Source organism: Pantherophis guttatus, chromosome 2 (assembly GCF_059756535.1).
Source record: "Pantherophis guttatus breed Tessera chromosome 2, ASM5975653v1, whole genome shotgun sequence".
Taxonomy (NCBI): domain Eukaryota; kingdom Metazoa; phylum Chordata; class Lepidosauria; order Squamata; family Colubridae; genus Pantherophis; species Pantherophis guttatus.
The window spans coordinates 214,606,896-214,626,871 of NC_142064.1; the positions used below are offsets into that span (position 1 = coordinate 214,606,896).

Sequence of the window (19,976 nt, forward strand, 5' to 3'; positions counted from 1 at the left end):
TGAGAGATCTAATAGGACCAGGATAGAGGAACAACCTCTGTCCCGAGCCCTCCAGAGATCATCCACCAACGCGACCAATGCCATTTCCGTGCTGTACCCAGGCCTGAAACCCGACTGGAACGGATCTAGATACGTCGTATCATCCAGGTACCGGGGAAACTGTCGTGCCACCACACTCTCAACAACCTTCACCACAAAGCGAAGGTTGGAGACTGGACAATAATTAGCCAATATTGCCGGGTCCAGGGAAGGCTTCTTGAGGAGAGGTCTCACCACCGCCTCTTTCAAGGCGATGGGAAAGACACCCTCACTCAATGAGGCATTTATAATCCCCTGGAGCCAGCCTCGTGTCACCTCCCGGGAAGCCAGCACTAACCAGGAGGGGCACGGGTCCAACAAACATGTGGTCGCATTCAGTCTACCCAGAATCCTGTCCACGTCCTCAGGGGTCACAGAATCAAACTCATCCCAGATAACATTCTCAGGACCTGCCTCCGTCATCCCCGCTGGATCTACCCAGTCGGAGTCCAGATCTTCCCGAATCTGAGTGATTTTGTCATACAGATACTGAACAAAATCATCGGCTCTTCCCTCCAAGGGGTCCTCCCTCGCTTCCTGGTGGAGCAGGGAGCGGGTCACCCTAAACAGGGCGGCCGGGCGGTTATCTGATGATGCAATAAGAGCAGCAAGATGAGTGCATTTCGCTGCTTTTATCGCCACTAGGTAATTCTTAATATGAGATCTTACCAGTGTCCAGTCAGATTCAGTGCGACTGGCCCTCCAACTACTCTCTAGGCGTCTTTTCCGGCGCTTCATCTCCCTCAGCTCCTCAGTAAACCAAGGAGCCAGGTGAGATCGGCGCCGGGTCAGAGGCCGCAAAGGCACGACTCGATCCAGAGCTCCAGCGGCCGCCCTATCCCAGGCGGCCACTAAGTCTCCAGTCGAGGCGTGAGCCAGGACCTCAGGCATTGGCCCAAGCTCCGTCTGGAACCTATCAGGTTCCATCAGGCGCCTGGGGCGGTACCATCTTATCGGTTCCGCCTCCCTGCGGCGGGGTGCAGCGGTTCGAAGGTCAAGGCGAAGGAGAGAGTGATCCGACCATGACAAGGGCTCGATGACTATGTCCCCTATCTCGAGATCACTCAGCCACTGTCCAGAGACAAAAATCAAGTCCAGTGTGTTTCCCCCCATGTGCATAGGGCCATGAATTAGCTGGGTCAGATCCATAGCCATCATGGAAGCCATGAACTCCCGAGCCACCTCAGACATCTCACCCACGGACGGCAGGTTGAAATCCCCCATGACCATAAGTCTGGGGGTATCAACCGCCACCGCGGCGATAACGTTGAATAACGTTTATTCAAAAGCTTTATGATGAAATGGTACGTAATCTAAAGCTGTACAGTCTAAGAGAATAAGGATAGGAGAATCGCATTTTGTCTTTTTTTTCATAAGTTAGAATGAGACAAAGATCGAATATCCATTGAACTCGATTCTCCGAAAAAATTAATGATGAGATTAAAATAAAAATATATTATAAAATTATGTACAGTTCACATTTTTAAAATGTATTGTAGCTTGTGTCGACTTAATTTAATATTTTACATATTATTATAATACATTTGATGTTTTGAATTTTAAGTAAAGTTTTGAAGTGATTATTTTAATACGTGTTAAAATGTTTGTAAGAAAATATATAATTTAATTGTAATTTTTTTTTAATTTTTTTACTACTTAAACCCCCCCCCCGGCTTGTCCACTATTTTTTGGAAGCAGACCTGGCAATAGAAGTCATTCATTAAACAAGTGGGAATTTCCAAGCTGCTTTACCACTTCCTGCCCTGCCATATAAAGGCTCTATTGGTGAAATGATTGTATTTCAATAGTTTTGCCACCAGAAGGAATGGAGCAAAGGGGAGACATGCTAAATAATACAGAAATGGGACACTGAGCTTCAGTGGCACCAGGGAAAGAGCTCAGGAGCCAGGAATCAGAGTAAAGAAAGAATTTAGAACAAAGGACCAGCCACAGTCCCTACAGGGGTATTTTTTCAAAGAAAATACATCTTGTTTTCACTACAAAACACAATGCACAAATACAAATACACAAATGCCTAGATTTCCAAAACAGCAGACATTGTGTGGATCAGACAGAACCAGAGGTGATTCTGAATTGGTCATCCTGATGCCGAGAGGAACTGGCTGTTGTGCTGAGAAGCAAGGCACCCCCACATATTGACTTGAATAGGCTTTTTCCTCTTTTTCCTTGGCTTCTGAAGATTTCTTTACTTGCAACAAGATTTGCAGATCATTTATTTTTTAGTCCTAGGATTAAAATATTTTACACAAACACCAGTTCAGGATTTCTAATACTATGCTGCATGTTAAAGTTAACACTGATAAAGAAAGCAAACATCCTCTGTCTCAGAGCAGATAAATCCCAATTTGAGGATTTGAGACGATCTAGATTCAGTTCCCCAACTGCAGTGCAAAGTGCAATCTTATTCGTATTATTCAGAAGTAAATGTTACTGTGCTCCCTGAAGCTGGGGCAGCAATCCCATTCACTCTTACCTGTACAGGTGGTTTAGTTTAGTTTAGTTTAGTTTTTCAATTTATAAGGGCACTTATCTCAATGATGGACTCTGGATGGTAAACAGAATTAAAACAGATGAAAACAATAAGAAACACTATAAAAAAAAATACAGGCAGCCAAGAAACAACAAGTTCACTAAGCTAATTTCCCCAAATTCTTTGTGACTAGTCAATCACACTGCATTCACCTGAGAAGCAATGGGTGGAATCTAATCAAGGAGAGAAGCAACTTACATCTAAGGAGAAATTTCCTGACAGAACAATTAACATGCCTGCAGAAGTTGTAAATGCTCCAACACCGGAAGTTTTTAAGAAGAGCTTGGATAACCATTTGTCTGAAATGGTATAGGGCAGTGTTGGTGAACCTTTTCGGCACCAAGTGCTGAAACGGGAGCACGCGTGCACGCATCGGAAATACTGGAAACCAGAAGTTCCCCGGCGGACATGCATGCGTGGGGAAGCTGAGCTTCTGGTTTCTGGCATGTGCATGCATGCAGGTCACCTGGTCTTTCAGTTTCTAGCATGCATGTGCACGTGAAGACCAGCTGGCTGACGCGCATGCACGTGGCGGAAACCAGAAGCTCAGCTTCCTGTCGTGCATGCGTGCCAGGGAACTGCTCTTCCAGTTTCCAGTGCTCCTGTGCACGCAAAGACCAGCTGGCCGGCACCTATGTGCGTGCCAGAACCCGGAAGAGTAACGGGCAATGGCTGGCATGCCTGGAGAGATGGCTCTGCTTGCCACTTCCGGCACGTGTGCCATAGGTTCACCATCATGGGTATAGGGTTTCCTGCTTAAGCAAGGGGGGTGGATTAGAAGACCTCCAAGGTCCCTTCCAACTATCCTGTCCTGTCCTGTCCTGTCCTGTCCTGTCCTGTCCTGTCCTGTCCTGTCCTGTCCTGTCCTGTCCTATCCTATCCTATCCTATCCTATCCTATCCTATCCTATCCTATCCTATCCTATCCTATTTCTGCAAGATGAGAAACAGACTAGTGTTTCCCCTGGAGTTGGAAAAAGGTGGAAGATTAGAATTCTATTGCTTGACTTTGAAGCCCCAGCATAATGCAGAATGTTTGTTCAAAACTGGATGTGGGTTTGAATTTTGATTCCAGATGGGCTGAATATTTCAACAGCAAAGTACCAAAATGATATAGTTTTCCTCTTCACCTAGAAGCCTAATGGGTCATGTTTTTCCTATAGCTATATCCTGTCCTCCAAAGCTAAATACAAGATAATCCTATTCCTCTTTCATTATTAAACTTTGCTCACTGCCTTCACCAAAGGACATTGCAACACTCAGTCTCTCAAGGATACAGAGCTGGATATCGTAGATGTGCAGCAGATATATTTTCTGTTTTGCAATTCATTTGCTTACTTATTTATTCATTACATTTATATTCTCTATTTCCTCTAGGCACTCAAGGTGACCTACATACTGGTACTCCCAGTTTTGATTGTATCTCCTATGTGGGGTGGGAAAGTGTGCCTGGCTTAAACTACTATATGAGCTTCCAAGACCGAAGGTGGATTTGAACCTCAGTCTTTCCGCTCAGTCCCCCTATATTTTCTCCATTACCCCATACAGGTTAATAAGATGCTCATAGTAATTTGGACTTAAATAGATGGATGCATCTTTATGGTTTAGTTTTACTCACAATGATCCTCATCCAATCATTAAAACAGATGAATGATTTTAGAAACCAAAGGATGAGGTTGGAGAAAACCTAGAATTTATTAAGTGTTAATAAGAATTCAGTTCTTACACCTAAAGAGTGACTTCTGTATATTTTCCCTAGCATGTTTGCATGACCCAGTTTTATGGTTTATTACTCAACAAGATGTTTTATTTGTTGAATGAAATGAGACTTGTAATGCCTGTTAAGTATTGCCTTCATGGAATATCTTTTGGCATTTCTGAGTTGAACTGTATAGAAGTCCTACTGAGGAATTCTAACTGTGCTATCTTCCACTTTTTAAAAAAATAACAACATTAAATCTGTGAAATCTGCCCTATGTATTAATCTGCAGCGTGTATTAATCTTCTCCCTGCTCTATTGCTCAGCATCTGACACTAACAAATTACTTAGATGTCCATCACAAAACTAAGCCTAAACTATGAGCAAGAATTATTTGAAGGCTTGATATTTTTTTTGCATCTGGAGAGCATGAAGGCCTCCTCAGAGAGCAAAACTGGTGGAAGAAAGCTCTTGATTACTAGTGAGGCTCGACTGTTGCTAGCACTGAAATAAAAATTCAGTTGTCTTTCAATCAGCTTTTGTAGCTGGAAAGGAAGGGCTGCCCTTTTATCATTCCTCTTAGGTTGTAATATATGGGGCTAAATGGGTGCAACCTTGTTATCTTGTATTAAATTTTTCTGTGAGTAAACATTTAAATATTTGTGTTGCTTGTGGTATAGTGCAGATTTATATTCTGCCTTTCACCACATATCGACAATAATGTAAGGAATTAAAATAAAGAGGATTTTTATGGTGCTTCATTCACAGTATCAACCTATGCATATCTGGTCAGAAGCAAACCCCTGTTCAGCTTAATAGGATTTCCTCCCAGGTAAATGAGTATAGGGTTAGAGTTCACTGAACTCAAGTGATAAGAGATAACAGCTTAAGTCTCTTTCTCTCTCTGAATTGCAGAGAACAAATAACCATTTCATCAACCATAATGGCACCATCCACTAGGGTCAAGCCGAAACAACTGACCCAAGGAATGATTAGTGAAGCAGATTTTATAAATAAGTGAGATTTATTTATCAGAAACACATTATAGGGATAGCTTCCTAGCACTAGGAAGAATCCAATGTGTATGTTTATGATGAAAAGAAGGCAGAAGAAAGTAACCTCACATCAGAAATCTCTTAGACAAAAAGGGGGGGGCAGTGGTGGGTTTCAAATTTTTTTACTACTGGTTCTGTGGGTGTGGCTTGGTGGGCGTGGCTTGGTGGGCATGGCAGGGGAAGGATACTGTAAAATTTCCATTCCCAGCCCACTCCAGGGGAAGGATACTGTAAAATCTCCATTCCCTCCTGATCAGTTGGGACTTGGGAGGCAGAGAAAAATGGGGGCGGGGCCAGTCAGAATTTTTACTACTGGTTCTCCGAACTACTCAAAATGTCCACTACCGGTTCTCCAGAACTGGTCAGAACCTGCTGAAACCTACCTTGCGGGGGCGGGGGGTGGTCACAGAGCAAATCCTAAGCTTTCTATCAACAGAAAGAAAGAAACACCTGGCCCCTTTATGGTCAGCTGACACTGAACAGTAAGTGCCTTTGGATGTGTACTTCCAACCATAAGAATATAAATAAATACAATAATTTTTAAAAGGCAGTCAGGATACATGACAGAGAAGCCAATCAAAATGCTTGTGGGAAAATAATTTTCACCTGATGCTAAATCAGTGGTGGGTTTCAATTTTTTTTACTACTGGTTCTATGGACGTGGCTTGGTGGGCATGGCATTGCTTGGTGGGCATGGCTTGGTGGGCGTGGCAGGGGAAGGATACTGTAAAATCTCCATTCCCTCCTGATCAGCTAGAACTGGGGAGGCAGAGAATAGATGGGGGCGGGGCCAGTCAGCGTTTTTACTACCGGTTCTCTGAACTACTCAAAATTTCCGCTACTGGTTCTTCAGAACTGGTTAGAACTAGCTGAACCCCCCCCCACCTGTGCTAAATGGATAGTGTGGTACTGCTGATGCACCATATCAAAAATGTCTTTCTCAATTACTGGCACATGTCATTTAGCAGGAACTTTGAGAAGGACAGTACAGCAATTCAATTGAGAGGATACTGGAGTATCCCTCACCATGGCTCTCCTATCCTATCAATACCATCATAACTATTAGGTGTAGATTTAACCATAGTGCTCCTATGTCTTCATATACTGTATGAGATTCACTATTAACAAGCACCCATTTAAAACTGATGAAAGGTGCTATGAACACATATTCTAAATCGTCCATAATATTGCTGATGCCTGAAATAGAAAAGCAACTTGCTCTGAAAATTCAGGCACAAATTAATCTGTCTGGTTTGATGATTATTAATATAGCAATTAATATATGCCTGCCAGAATGCACTATTTTATTAATTTTGGAATAGAACTTTCCTCTTTTAATTACCTCCATTATAAGAAATTAATTGTCACAGTTAATGTATCTCCAATATGCTGACTTTTATTCATCCTCCTGAGTTTTAGGAGCTCAAGTTGTTATATCTTAGTTCAATACATATCAACTTACTCTAATATTGTTGGAAGTTTGTGTCTAAGTGAGTTGTGTGAATACAGCTGGTAAAATTTGGAACTGAATCTGGCCTTGCCTGGTTCTGTTACCACTACACCAGCATTTCTCAGACTGTGGGCCTGATTCATCTCTAGATCTGAGCCTTGTCCAGGAGGCTCTGTGACCCTCCATATCCCAACTTATTTTTCTCACTAGATGATTAAAACAGAGCTGCAAGCATTGAACTGCAGGCATCAGAGACTGATAAAAAGGTTGATGTTGCTAATTGTCATATAACAACGGATGAATATTATGATGAGAATAAATGTCGTCATTCTAAAATCATAGTAAGTTTCTTTCATAGATGATTTAGTGAATGTCTGCTCTCAGTGATTTTAGCCCTTTCAAGGGGATGGGTTTCATGTAGATAATTGTAGAGAAAGTAATTAATTTGGATGTGGTCAATGAATCTCCGATTGATTAAAAAAAAAAACAACAAGTTTCCTCTTATTTTCTCACTTCTTGGATTTGCCATGGCAGAGACATGCCCATGGTGTTTTTTCTAGCCAAAGAAGAAATATTTGGCTATACTAATATATTGGGCAGCTTTTTCTTGACATGCGAGTCTTGCTTTTCGCCAGCCTTCTCCCTTGGTGTGGGAGACCAAGCGAGTTTTTAAAGTTAGAACTGTTTGAAATGATATAAAAGGTGCTTAGGGCCCTTCGTCCCTTCTGAGGGGCATGATGCATGTTTGACATCGGGCCGGGCGTTAACAGAAGGCTGAGCCCCGGTTAATCACCTCCTCAAACGCCCGGTCCATCTGTGATTTTTCTCTCTCTGCTTTCCCTCGCGGGGCTGGCAGCAGGAGCAGGCATCTCGGTGAGAAAGCTCTGGGTTTCGTGCCGCCGCTGCTACTGCAGCAAGGGTTCCCTCCCTCCCTCCCTCCACCCCGTCCCCCTCCGGCTTTTGCACATTCCCAGATCGACGGGGGAATGCCAGGGCGCAGGAAGAGAGGTACAGCAGCAGGGGGAGAGCTTGGAACAGCTGCCCAAAGGTCCGCGCGCGCGCTGGTGGAATCCCCGGGCGCTGCTGGTGCCGCCGCCGCCGCCACCCCCTGCGAAGCCCAAGAGCGGCTCTTCTCATCCTGCGAGGCGGCTGGCTGAACAGCTGCCACCGCCGCGCGCCTTCCCTGCCTCAGCCGCTCCGCGCTTCCAAAGGAACGGCCTCAGCGGCGGCAGTAGCTCTACTTCTGAGGCGCTGCACTTCCCAACACAGCCGTCACAGCCCAGGTAAGAGAACGGGAACTTCCCGCCTGGCTTCCAGCCCGCACCGAAAGGGGGCCGTTGGGTGTTTTTGGAGCTGGGAAAGAGGCGCGTCAGCTGTGCGCGTCCGCCTCCTCGGGGGCCACTTTTGCTCAAGCGCCCTGGGAAGCAGGTGGTGGTTAACTGGCGCCTTGGCTGCAGGTTTTCTTCTGGAAAGGGGCCACTGCCGCTGTCCGGAGGTGACCTTGAGCTGTTCGCTCGCTCTATGCTGGGCTGGTGGGGCTGTGACGCTCGGAGGTGGCGCGTGTGGGAGTGAGAGGCGCGGGACTGGCTTTCTCGGGACGGGCTTTCTCCGTGGAGGGGGGAGGAAGAGGGGGGGGGGGAAGAGGCAAAAAGGTCCGAGGCTGGAGGAAGCGAAGGACCAGGCGGTGTGTGAGGACTGGGGAAGGTGGTCTGGAGGACCGGCCGAAGCTGCTGTCTAACTGGGCTGGCCCGGAGGGTCTGCGGAACGAGCCAGGTTTAGGAAGAGAATGCGAACCAGGTTCTGCCTAGGTATAGGTTCTCGCCACCCATCTTCTCCTCGATGTCGGTATTCAAAACATATACAAACGCATCCGAACATCCAGTGCTAGGAACAGACGACAGAGGTTTGTCATCTTCACAGAGTGAAAAAACAAAACCCATACACACCAAAAACCGCACTCCGTTTTTGCCCATCGAAGTCTGGAGGATACGGATGAGAGAGAGAGAGATGGGGGGGGGGAATCCTTCTTGGGACTGCACCATGGAGCCTACTTCCATCAGCACAGCTGCGGCTAAGTCAAGGCTGACCTTAATTTTAAGGATGCTCTGAACAAAATGTCCCTCTGTAACATCTTTCCTTGTGGTTTTGTAGCTGATTGGGTAAACTTAACATTATGTGTCAGTTCCACAACAACAAAAAAAGACATTTTAGAAGATTAACCCAAGAGCGGAGGTAAAGTAATGCACGCAAGCACGTGTGCACGCACACCCAAATATCTATATCTATATCTATATCTATATCTATATCTATATCTCTATCTCTATCTATATCTATCTATCTCTATCTATCTATCTATCTATCTATCTATCTATCTATCTATCTATCTATCTATCTATCTATCTATCTATCTATCTATCTATCTATCTATCTATCGAATGAGACCACATTTTTTAAAATAGTATTTTAAAGATTAATTCAATCTAACATTTTTTAGTCCTGGTAAGCAAATCAAGAATGTAATTGTTACAAGCTTATAAGGTCAAGGACAAAGTAAAACTTTTTATGAGAGTCTGTTCTTTATTTCATAATGCAATTCTACGGAGCATATTAAAGAATATATATAAAGGATGCACACACAAAAGAAGCATCTATTTTTACAGTAGCAAAGTGGGCTATAATCTGTCACTGTAATTCAGTACACTGTCCAACTGGCTGCCTGCAAATGTGATTTGTAGGCAAACCTATCGCAAAGGCTCTAGAATGTGGAATCCTTTTGGGATGGGCAGCATCTTGGTCTTGGATCAGGAAGACCACTTTGAAATCTCTCTTCAGAAGATGTAAAATTAATCGGGTAGCGTCACCACTTGTAGGTCACCTCTCTTACAAGGACTTATGTGGATGTGCGAGTACAGTGGTTCATATGAATGATTCTAAACTCCTGGGGAAGATACATGAGATTAGCTGTCTAAGTAATTTTGAAGATACCTCGAGACAAACTATATGTGGCTGAACTATACATGAAATACGTATGTTTTCTCTCAGCCTATGTATTTTATGCAGTTTATATTTTTTTCCCCAAATGTGACCCAGCATTTAAACTATTGCTGAGTTTATAAATAAACAATTTTAACATTTACAGAAGCTGCACAAGAGATCAAATATTTCTTCTTGCAAAACAACTGTGATTACTGTAGTTCCATGCTGTAGAAAATTTATAATAAAAGAATGTAGGGGTGATAGATACACAAATAAATTATAAAAATATTACTTACAAATAATTTCAGAATTAGAGCCATTATTTTATCTTTATATCCATCATTTTTTTTTTTGAAAAACAGGTTTAGGCAAATACTTTAATTTTTCATCAGACTCATACAATATTAATATAGCAATCTTGAAACAGCATTGAGATTAGCAGTCTATTAAGAATTAAGTCCTATTTGATTCAATGAGACTTACTTCAAGGTAAGGGCACTTTGGATTACTGCCCAGAATTAGATTTATAAAAAGGTACATTTATCGACATTCATTTTCAGTTACAACATTTCTCAAGCATAATTTCCCTTTGTATGGTAAGGCCTAGTCATTCTCTCCCAGCCCTGGGAAGGAAAAACTTTGCTAAGGAAATTGCAGGGATTTGTCCAAGCAGTCACCAGGAATTAAAAAAAAAAAAAACCTGACTCAAAAAACCTCCCCCCAAAAAGTATCAAAGCAGAGAGACAGGTTGGTGTACTGGTTAAGACCATGAGTTCTAATCTTGCCTTAGGCATGAAGCCAATTGGGTGGCCTTGAAAGTAGTCATTCTTTCTCAGTCAATAGCAAAGTACTTCTGAAACCTTGTGGAGAAAACAGCAGGGACTTGTCCAGGTACTTACCAGGAGGGAAACACTGACTCAAAGGCGCACACAGATACATGGTATGGAAATCTGTTTTTCAACAAAAAGAACAATCTTCTCCAGGCTGTATCCAACAGAGATATAGAATTACTACCATTTTTGTTTCTTTTTTAGATGTAGAACAATTAGTTTTTTTTGAATGCAGGACAGATGAGAGTTTCTCCAGTTTCAGAATGTTCTCAGTCTACATTGATGACTAGAAACCATTCTTTCCCCATGAGATGAAATAAAAGCTGAGTATAGATAATCAATCTGCCACTTGGGTAGTATGGAAAAGTTTTCTCATTTCTTCACTGTGTTATATTGGTATATAAAGAACTCTTGACTTGTTTTGAACTATGCTGTGGTTGCTGTGTTCTAACTACTAACTACTGTCTAGGTTTATTGCTATGAAACAAAAGAATTAGTTTGTATTATCCATGCCTGCATGGCTGCCTCATCTATCAGCCCTACTATTTGTTTACAGGATAATATGTCTTTTTTTACTCCCACTGTGTTAAAATTAAATCATATCAATATCAAGTGTTTACAAAGAATTGTTAGTGGTACTGCTACATTGTACATGTAATCATTCCCCTATTAGGAATTCTTACACATAAAAGAAAAAGGTGTACTTCTAAAGCTCACTCTAAACTAATCATGAATATGAGCCTTTCTTGCACAACACATGAATTAACATTATACCAGATATATTACATTATCATTTTGGGAAAAGAATAAAAAAACAAATTAAAATATGAATAAGTTACCGTGGTTGTTTTTTTTTAAAAAAAATCCTATACGTGAAAAACTAAGCATGTCTTTCACATAGTATTTAAAGTTTAAATAAGAAATTCATGAGGAAAAAATCACAGGAAAAGTCTGTCCTTAAAATACTACATTTGTCATGAACTTACATAGCCTGAAGAAGAATTCCTTCCAACAATAGCATCAGAAATGGATCACTTATTCAAATATTCATGAAGATTTTTAATATGTGGAAAATCCATGACTACATTTCAAAATTGTTGCCAATAATATAGTATTAAATGGTCACATGTATTCTTCTTAAAAATTCATACATTTGAAAATATGGTAATCTACCAACATTTATAATTGATATTTTGATTTTGTAGTTTTACAGTTTTTAATAAGGCCAAGCTTCTTGATGACTTGGAAATTCACAAGAACACTGGACTGTGTTCTAATAGGATAAGAACATTCAAGATCTAAATATAATTATTTTGGGAATTTAAAATTCATTTGTACCAAAATTATTAATTGGAAATAACTGATGTATTTAGAAGACAAGCACAATCTGATGATCTTGCAATTAGTTTCACCCTTGCTTAATTAGTTTCTACTCTTTGACATCTTTGAAATTTCAAATTTCTATAAAGAACAGCCTCCAAAAGTGATAACACTTTCATAGTCTTCAGTTCTTCAGTTTCTTCAGTTACATAAGAAATGTTAGAGCTATTTATTAAGCAATATTAAATATTCTCCTTGTTATGTAGGTTTCATTGGAGTTTGTTATTCCAGAATATTGCTCAATTCTTGCCTCCTGAAAATATGGCACCACCAAATTCAATAATTAAATATCAGAATTACAAAATTAATATTGAAATCTAAGTTCAAACTCTGCCTGTATTTAATATGTTATTAATCTAATTAATAATGATTTCTTTGAAATCTCATATAATTAGTCAGCGTTATAAAGTGTTGACTATTCTGTGATAGATAGTAATTTAAGATCAGTTGTCAAAGATTATTAAAATAATCTGATATATTTCTCCCCCAAAAATGTTGATGTTTTGTCCCTGCCAGCTAGAAAAGATTGCAGAATTTCTTACAACTCAAATTTATTCAGCCTGGATCACATTTATCAAGTTTGATTCTTCTTTAATATAATTAACTTCAAATTAGAATGGATATATGAAAATAATTATGGTATGTTCCTGGAATTTATTTATTTATTTATTTATTGGTTCGATTTATATGGCGCCCTTTTCCGGAGACTCAGGGCAGCTTACAATGCGTTAAGCAATAGCCGTCATACTTTTGTATATACCTGCTTAGTAGGGCTTTCGCCCCCTACCCCGAAGCGGTGTTCTTTTTTATACAAAGTCAGCTTATTGCCCCCACAAACCGGGTCCTCATTTTACCTACCTCGAAAGGATGGAAGGCTGAGTCAACCTTGAGCCTGGTGAGATTTGAACTTGCAGTAGTTGAAGGCAGCTGGTGTTACTTAACAGTGCTTTAGTCTGCTGCGCCACCAAGGCTCTAAAATTGAATTTTAGCTAATGAGTAAGGATCAACGTATATTTTATGTTCTGTTTAATTACACATTGTTCATCCAGATTAAGTTAAGGTGTAGCTTAATTTAATTGCTTTGAAGATTTATTATAGCAACATTATGTAAAAATGAAAGAAAGTCTGTTATAAATTATAACAGATTGTTATAAAGAACAATCTACCCCCAGAGATACGAGTGATCCCAGACCTCCGGACTTTTCGTCGGGCCCTTAAAACCTACCTCTTTCAGTTAGCCGGGCTGTCCTGATTTTATGATGGGTTTTTAAAATTTGAAATTGGTTTTAAATTGAAATGTTTTAAATTCTGGGCCAAATTATTTAATTATTTAAATCTATTTTAACTTTTGTATATAAAGTGTTTTACTTGGCTGTTCACCGCCCTGAGTCCGAAAAGAGAAGGGCGGTATAGAAATTTGAAAAAATAAATAAATAAAATAAATAAATTGTTAAATGCTGATGTTTAGCATTATCAGTATCTTTTAATGGAAGGTAAATTAATCAAAATCATGTTTCTCTTATTTTTTATTACCCTGCAAGTAAATACTTATTTTGCAGTTACTTTCATATACCTTTAAATTCTAGAAATGGTAACTTTTTTTTTTGAATATTAGCACTTTATAGTAAGTCATAAGTACATGTTAACCCATATTTATCAAATAAATATATTGATAAATATATTCAGATGTTCAAATTGCTATCACAAAATAGTGCCAATGTTACAACCATTGTGAGTTAGTATTAGTTACCATTCAGTCAAAATTAGAATGCAACTGAATGGAATATATTCCAGTATATATGCTTGTAAAAGAAATGAGGTGACAGCTGATTAAACTAGCATGATAGCCATATTTAATTTTATGGTGAAAGCTTTTAACACCAACTTCTTGTGTTTATTCATAGTTTGCTTAATATTAGGCCATAATTGTCTTGGTTTGCACAACATTCTATGTTGTAAATAATAGTTTATAAACTACATAGCTTTAACTAACTTAAAATCAAACTGATCACACTAGAGCTTAGGATAATGTGTAAATCCACTTTACATTAGTCTTGTTTCAAAATATAAACAAACTAAAATATCACACAGCTATAGTATGTTCAGCCCAATTAATGTGATTTATGAACCATGATTTATGGCTTAGAGGACTATGTGAATTGCATAAAAAGTGCAAAGATAGGGTTTTTTAAAAAATAGAAAATATTGCATTAATGATGGAAATCCTATTACTGCTAAATATATTTTGCATATATATGTTGTGGATTGGTCTCCTATTTGGTTTCACATGAATTAGATTTAGCGATTTTTTTTAATATGGTCCTCATTACTATTAACGCTATTTATAAAGCAAGGAAATCATATCATTAAGTCCAATGGGTGGTCACCCACCAATATTAAAAAAATATTTCTGGGAAGATAGGAGATTTGTACCCTGTGAATCTGATTGGAATATTTGGTGGAAAAGAATTTATTTTAAATCTTTTTTTTAGAACTGTCCACAAAGGCACTTCATAACAAGACAAAGGTAAAATTATATCATCTTTGCAATTTCTAGGTTTTATTGGTACGGTTAAAGCAAGTTGGTACACTTTTGGTAGTAATTAAACAGATTAACAATAATTCTTTCAGCTAGGTTTTTATCCACATTTCTCAAGTTATAGAAATAAGAATTTGATATAATGCTTGTTACTTGGCATAGGAAAGTCCTGCAACTTAAAATATTTCATTTGAAATATCAAAAAATGTTGAATTCTTTTAAATCTGATTACCATTTATTATCTAAATTTACAACATCTTCTTAAGAGATTATTTTAGGAAAAAGTGGCAGATGGAAATCTAATTTTGGAAAAAACAGATTTAAAAGCTTCAAAGAGACTCCAGTTGAATGAGCACACTACTAAAAGATGCTGGAGAATTACCATTTCAGTTCTAAGGACCCTAAATTCTAATGCTTGGCATTAAAATTTATTAAAGAAATCTGTGTAAATTTGCTTCATTGAACATGTTCTGCAGTTAAAGGGTATGGCAAATGTAAATGATTTAAAATCATGTAGTTCTCCTTGAAATTACATAAGGGTTGTATGTGCATTGTATGTGATCCAACCTGCAATTTCAATACATTTTAATTGAATCAATTGTAATTTACTTCATGTTATTACTAACATATATAACAATAATTGAAAATGTGTGACTCTGTATATGTGCATGTGTCTATGTCTATGCACATAGACACATGTATGTGCATGCAGATGGCATGACAATAAATGAATTTGTTATCCAGTTCAGTGTTTAGCTTGGGACACAATTACAGAGTATTTAAAATATAGATTCTTATTGTTTTTCGGCTGTCACAGCTTTAAGAAGCTAATACCTTATATTAAGTATATACATATATACAGAGTCTCATGCTATTTCCTTTCAGGCTAAGCAAAGTTCAGAAAGAGAGTATGAGTAAATAATAATACGATAATATTGTTTAAATAAATCACAGCTAACAATATAGCTGTATATCAATTCAGCTTCTTTCCCCAAACTTGGATGTGGATAAAAACCCTGTCCTTAATATACAGTAGCTATATCTTTACATGATCATGAAATTGATACAAATTAAAATATTATGGTACAAAAGTATAAAATATTTGAAAATTTTGATGTATATGGTGTATTCACTCCTATCAGAAGCATACAAAATGATTACAAAGTAGCTAAATTGCCAGTAGTCACTGATTCTTTATTGATGTGTTTTTATTCCACTCTTAATTCTAATAAGATTTCAGGGTAGTTTGCAAGGAGTTAAATGTCCGTGGTCTAATGCTTAAAAAAAAAAAGAGAAGGCACAAATTAGCAAATATGAGCAATAATCATAGAATTATGTTATATTTATCTTGAGGAAAGAAGGAGTTGAAAGTTGTAGGTCACTTTATAGACCCCCCTGGCACATACACCTGATCCTAAAGTTACTAATATATTTCAAATGTATTTGTTTAAATATCAGAACACCAGATATTATTGTATAAGGATTGGCAAGGGCTTCTTATGGTAATTTTGTTATCAGCCCTTGTAGCTTTAGCAGTGTAATGCCTATTTTACTAAACCAGCTCTAAAACACAAAATAGTTTAGAGATGTATTATGCTGAGGGCAGTCCTTAATTATGAATTGAATAGGTTGCTCTTGATAAACTGGATGACAGAAATAATAACTCTCAGTTAGTAAGCTAGTACTAACTAAAACTATTTCAGTAATGCTGAAAGATTAATTTTGACTAATGTTTGCACAGCACAACCTGTGAGAACAGTTTATTATATTGATTCCTTGTCTTTTTCCTTCTTCTAAACTGTTCTTTTACTTCTGAAGATACATTATAAATTTGTAAATTTATATGAGGAAACAAATAAGCTTTTAAAAATAAATGTTTAATTTATATTTATTTAAATTGACATTTTCTTTTTTCTGAGTCTGATAATGATAAATTGAAAAATGTTATTTATGTATGGTATTAGCCAGCTAGGGATAAGTACTTTTAATCCTGCAGTTTAGAGCAAATAAGTAGATGTTAATAAACACATTTTCTTTATTTAACAAGTTTAAACTTTTAATTATGTTTTGATTTTGTTTTTCATTTGTTTTATTCTACTTTTACTGTTAACATTTTTCAATGCCATTTTAGTGAAATACAAGAGAATAAACATTAACATTTATACTACTTTATTGTTAAATTCTTTTTTTAATTTAACTGCTTTAACGATTCCTGTTAATGAACAGATTATTTTCAAATTTGGTATGAGTGATTTTATTCATCTAAGGACAAGTATCTGAGCCAAATATATATAATGTATATATGAAATGCATAATATATACAAAGGAAAACTTTTTATGGAATAGAAAATATCTTAGATTTTTTAATCTAATCTAATCTACAATTTTCATATAATAATGGAAGTTTTTTCTTTCCGCTCATTGGTCACATGTTTTGATTTCACATAGAATGTGAATGATCAAATCAATGAATGATTTTGTGCACAATTATGAAGTTATTATGTGATCCTTTGACATCATGACAGAGTTTTAATTCAGTTATAATGTGTTTTCTTCATTAAAGACTGAAAGGCACATTTGAATTATGTTATACTTGTGGCCTTCATTTACACAATACCTTTATACTTGTGGATAATCCTAGTTAGAAAATTGCACGTAATTTTGTTTTGCTTTTAAAGTTATAGGAAAGTAAAATTGTAGTAAAGAAGCTCAGATACAGTGCAAGGAAGATATAGTCGCTTTTTTTAATGAAATTTTGCATCTCTAGGATTGTATTTAGAGGTAGTCCTTTAACTTACAGCTATAGTTGGGCCTCATCATAAATCATGGTGTTGTTAAGGTGGAACTGGCAAAAACATCAAAAATTGTGATAACATCTAGAGGTGGCTTCACATAATTTAACCACCTGTTTGCCCCAGCACCGAAAATGTGAACATGCTTAAAAACGCAGCTAAATAGGATGCAATAGAGCCAGAATGGGTAAGCGGGGCGGGCTCACCCACAGATTACAACAACTGGTTCTCCTGAACCAGTACGAAGCGGCTGAATCCCACCCCTGGTTACATCATCCTGAGATGCTGCAAACATCTAGAAAAGTGAGCTGGTTCCCAAGCACCCAAAATGCAATCACATGACTATGGGGGGCAGTGTGGCTGTTGTAACTTGAAAATCTGGTTGTAAATAGCTTTTGGAGATTTGTCATAACATCCAAAAACTTCAACTGATGCAAAGGGCAGCTGTCCATCTGATAATGCACCATTCATTATTGAATATACAAATACAATAGAAACTGTACTGGCTCTCTATGGTATACATGGGTGCAGTTCAAGAAGTTGTCACTATAAAGACTTATATGATATGAGGTTTAGATACCTAGGGTGATGACCTGGGGCTGGGCATGGAAGCAACACAGCTGGGACAAAGGCTTAACTCCCCTTTATTGCTCCAACTTTTCCCCAAAAGTCCCACCATTCACTGCAAGTCCAGGAGCCAATCTCTAAACATGCACCTCCAATAGTTCCTGGCTGCTATTAGTTCAGAGGACAATTCTGAGAGCAGGAAATTTGGTTCCAGGGAGTCCTCATCACAGGAAGAGTTCACTGGGACTTCAACACAACCCAGAGTAGAACTGTGTCACTACAAACTTGCACATAGTCAGACCAGGCAAACAAGGTAACAAAGCAAACAGGGCAAGGCAAGCAGGGCAAGGCATAGCAAAGTATCCAGATGTCGGTAACAGCACATGAGACTGGAAAAAGGCAACGCTTGTTCCCAACAAGTGCCCCTCCCAACAGCATCTCTTTAAATCTCATTTCCCAGGTGCCCCCCTCCCGAGTCATTGGATCGCCCTGCGCTTCTGTATGGGATTTCCTTCCTGTGGAACATCATCCATATAACCAATTACTTGATATTCTTCCAGAAGGCCTTGAAGACATGGTTTTTATCTGCAAGGCTGGGGACCCCTGGGTGATATGAAGCTCATTAAGTGTTTTGTTTGATTGTTGTAGCAGTGGGGTTTTTAACTCTCTGTAAGACACTTGGAGTTAGCATGAATAGGTTGGGTTGTCATATAAATTTTCCTAATAAATAGTAAAAATAGTTATGTATGTATGTATGTATGTATGTATGTATGTATGTATGTATGTGATTTATTTATTTATTCAAGCTGTATACAGGATTTCTAATTAAATAAATAAAAAAGTTACATATTAATACTTTGGATTAATTGCCAATCAAGTTTATAAACTCTTTGAATTATTGTAAGAAGAGCTTTGATTACCTAAAATTGCCATTTAATTTTACTATTTGTCCCAAATGCATTAGCAGTATCTAATGCTCTTGAATTATTGTTACTTTAGGAATGTTTTGGATTATTCTAAGTCACAATAGATTTTTTTTTTAAAGAATCAGTAATGCTGAGGCAAATATTGATTATTTGAAAGAACTGTGGAATACAAAGTTGCAATATCCATATTATCAAGCTAATAATTAAGATTTTTTAAAATATTAGATGTCTTTCTAATGACATTTATGACTAATTCAAATATATATTTTTATGCTTAGTGGCCTTCCTGTGAAATATTTAAAAATAATTGGCTATCAAGTTCCACTATGCTGGATTCTAAAATGTATACAATATGATGTTAGGTTATCCCACCAAAATGTCCCATTTTCATGCTTGTTAATAGCTTCTTCAAAAATCTAGCAACATATGCAGGCCTTGTGTATGTCAAAACAGATAAGATGTCAGATGTGTATTGCAATACAAGCCCTGCCTCTTTTATACACCTATCAATGTTACAGACAAATACAAAGTTGCATTGGGACATTGTCTGCCATATTGCCTATTTTGATGACACCATAAATACTGCTGCAGAGACCAATGTGGTTTAAATATGTAAATATATTCTTGAATTCTGCATAAAGATCTTGGAATATATCACTATATTAAAATGTATGCGTTCATCAAGAGAGGGCAAGAAGAATGATTATTTTTCAATATTGGAAAGAGAATGTGATCTTATATTTACAGTTTTGGGCTGCTGATACAGTATGCTTTCTCTTTGTGAACATGGTCTTTCTAAAAGACTGAGCAAAATTATTGAATCAAGATTTGATGACAGCTTGAAGATGTGTGGACTTCAACATGACTGACTGGGAAATTCTGGGAATCGAAGTCCACGTATCTTCAAGTGGTGAAGGTTGAGAAACACGGATATAGAAGGAAGTTGAAAAGACACCAATTAATGAAATATGCCCATTTTAGCTGTAATGCTTGATGAGTACAATATCATCTGGTCCATTTGTAACAAATCAGCAAGAATCTCTGTGAAAAAAAATCAGATTTTTCAGTTCTAAATTAGGTAGACTGAGTAAGTCATTCTTAAATGTAGATTGGAATAGAGGCTTGGAGGATAGA

The 19,976-nt window shown here is 38.0% G+C and overlaps 1 protein-coding gene across 3 annotated transcripts in view; it reads left to right on the forward strand.

Annotated features, from left to right (window-relative positions):
* The first annotated feature begins 7,803 nt into the window (after positions 1-7,803).
* ATP2B2 (ATPase plasma membrane Ca2+ transporting 2) overlaps positions 7,804-19,976 on the forward strand; it is a 364,247-nt gene continuing 352,074 nt past the window's right edge. Inside the window, exons 1-2 of one of the 3 annotated variants that reach the window (XM_034438436.3) lie at positions 7,833-8,115; positions 14,511-14,545. The gene's annotated coding sequence lies outside the window, so the exon portion shown is untranslated. Of the gene's footprint in view, positions 8,116-14,510; positions 14,546-19,976 lie in introns of all 3 variants that reach the window. The other 2 variants (XM_087887774.1, XM_034438425.3) reach the window with 2 other exon arrangements.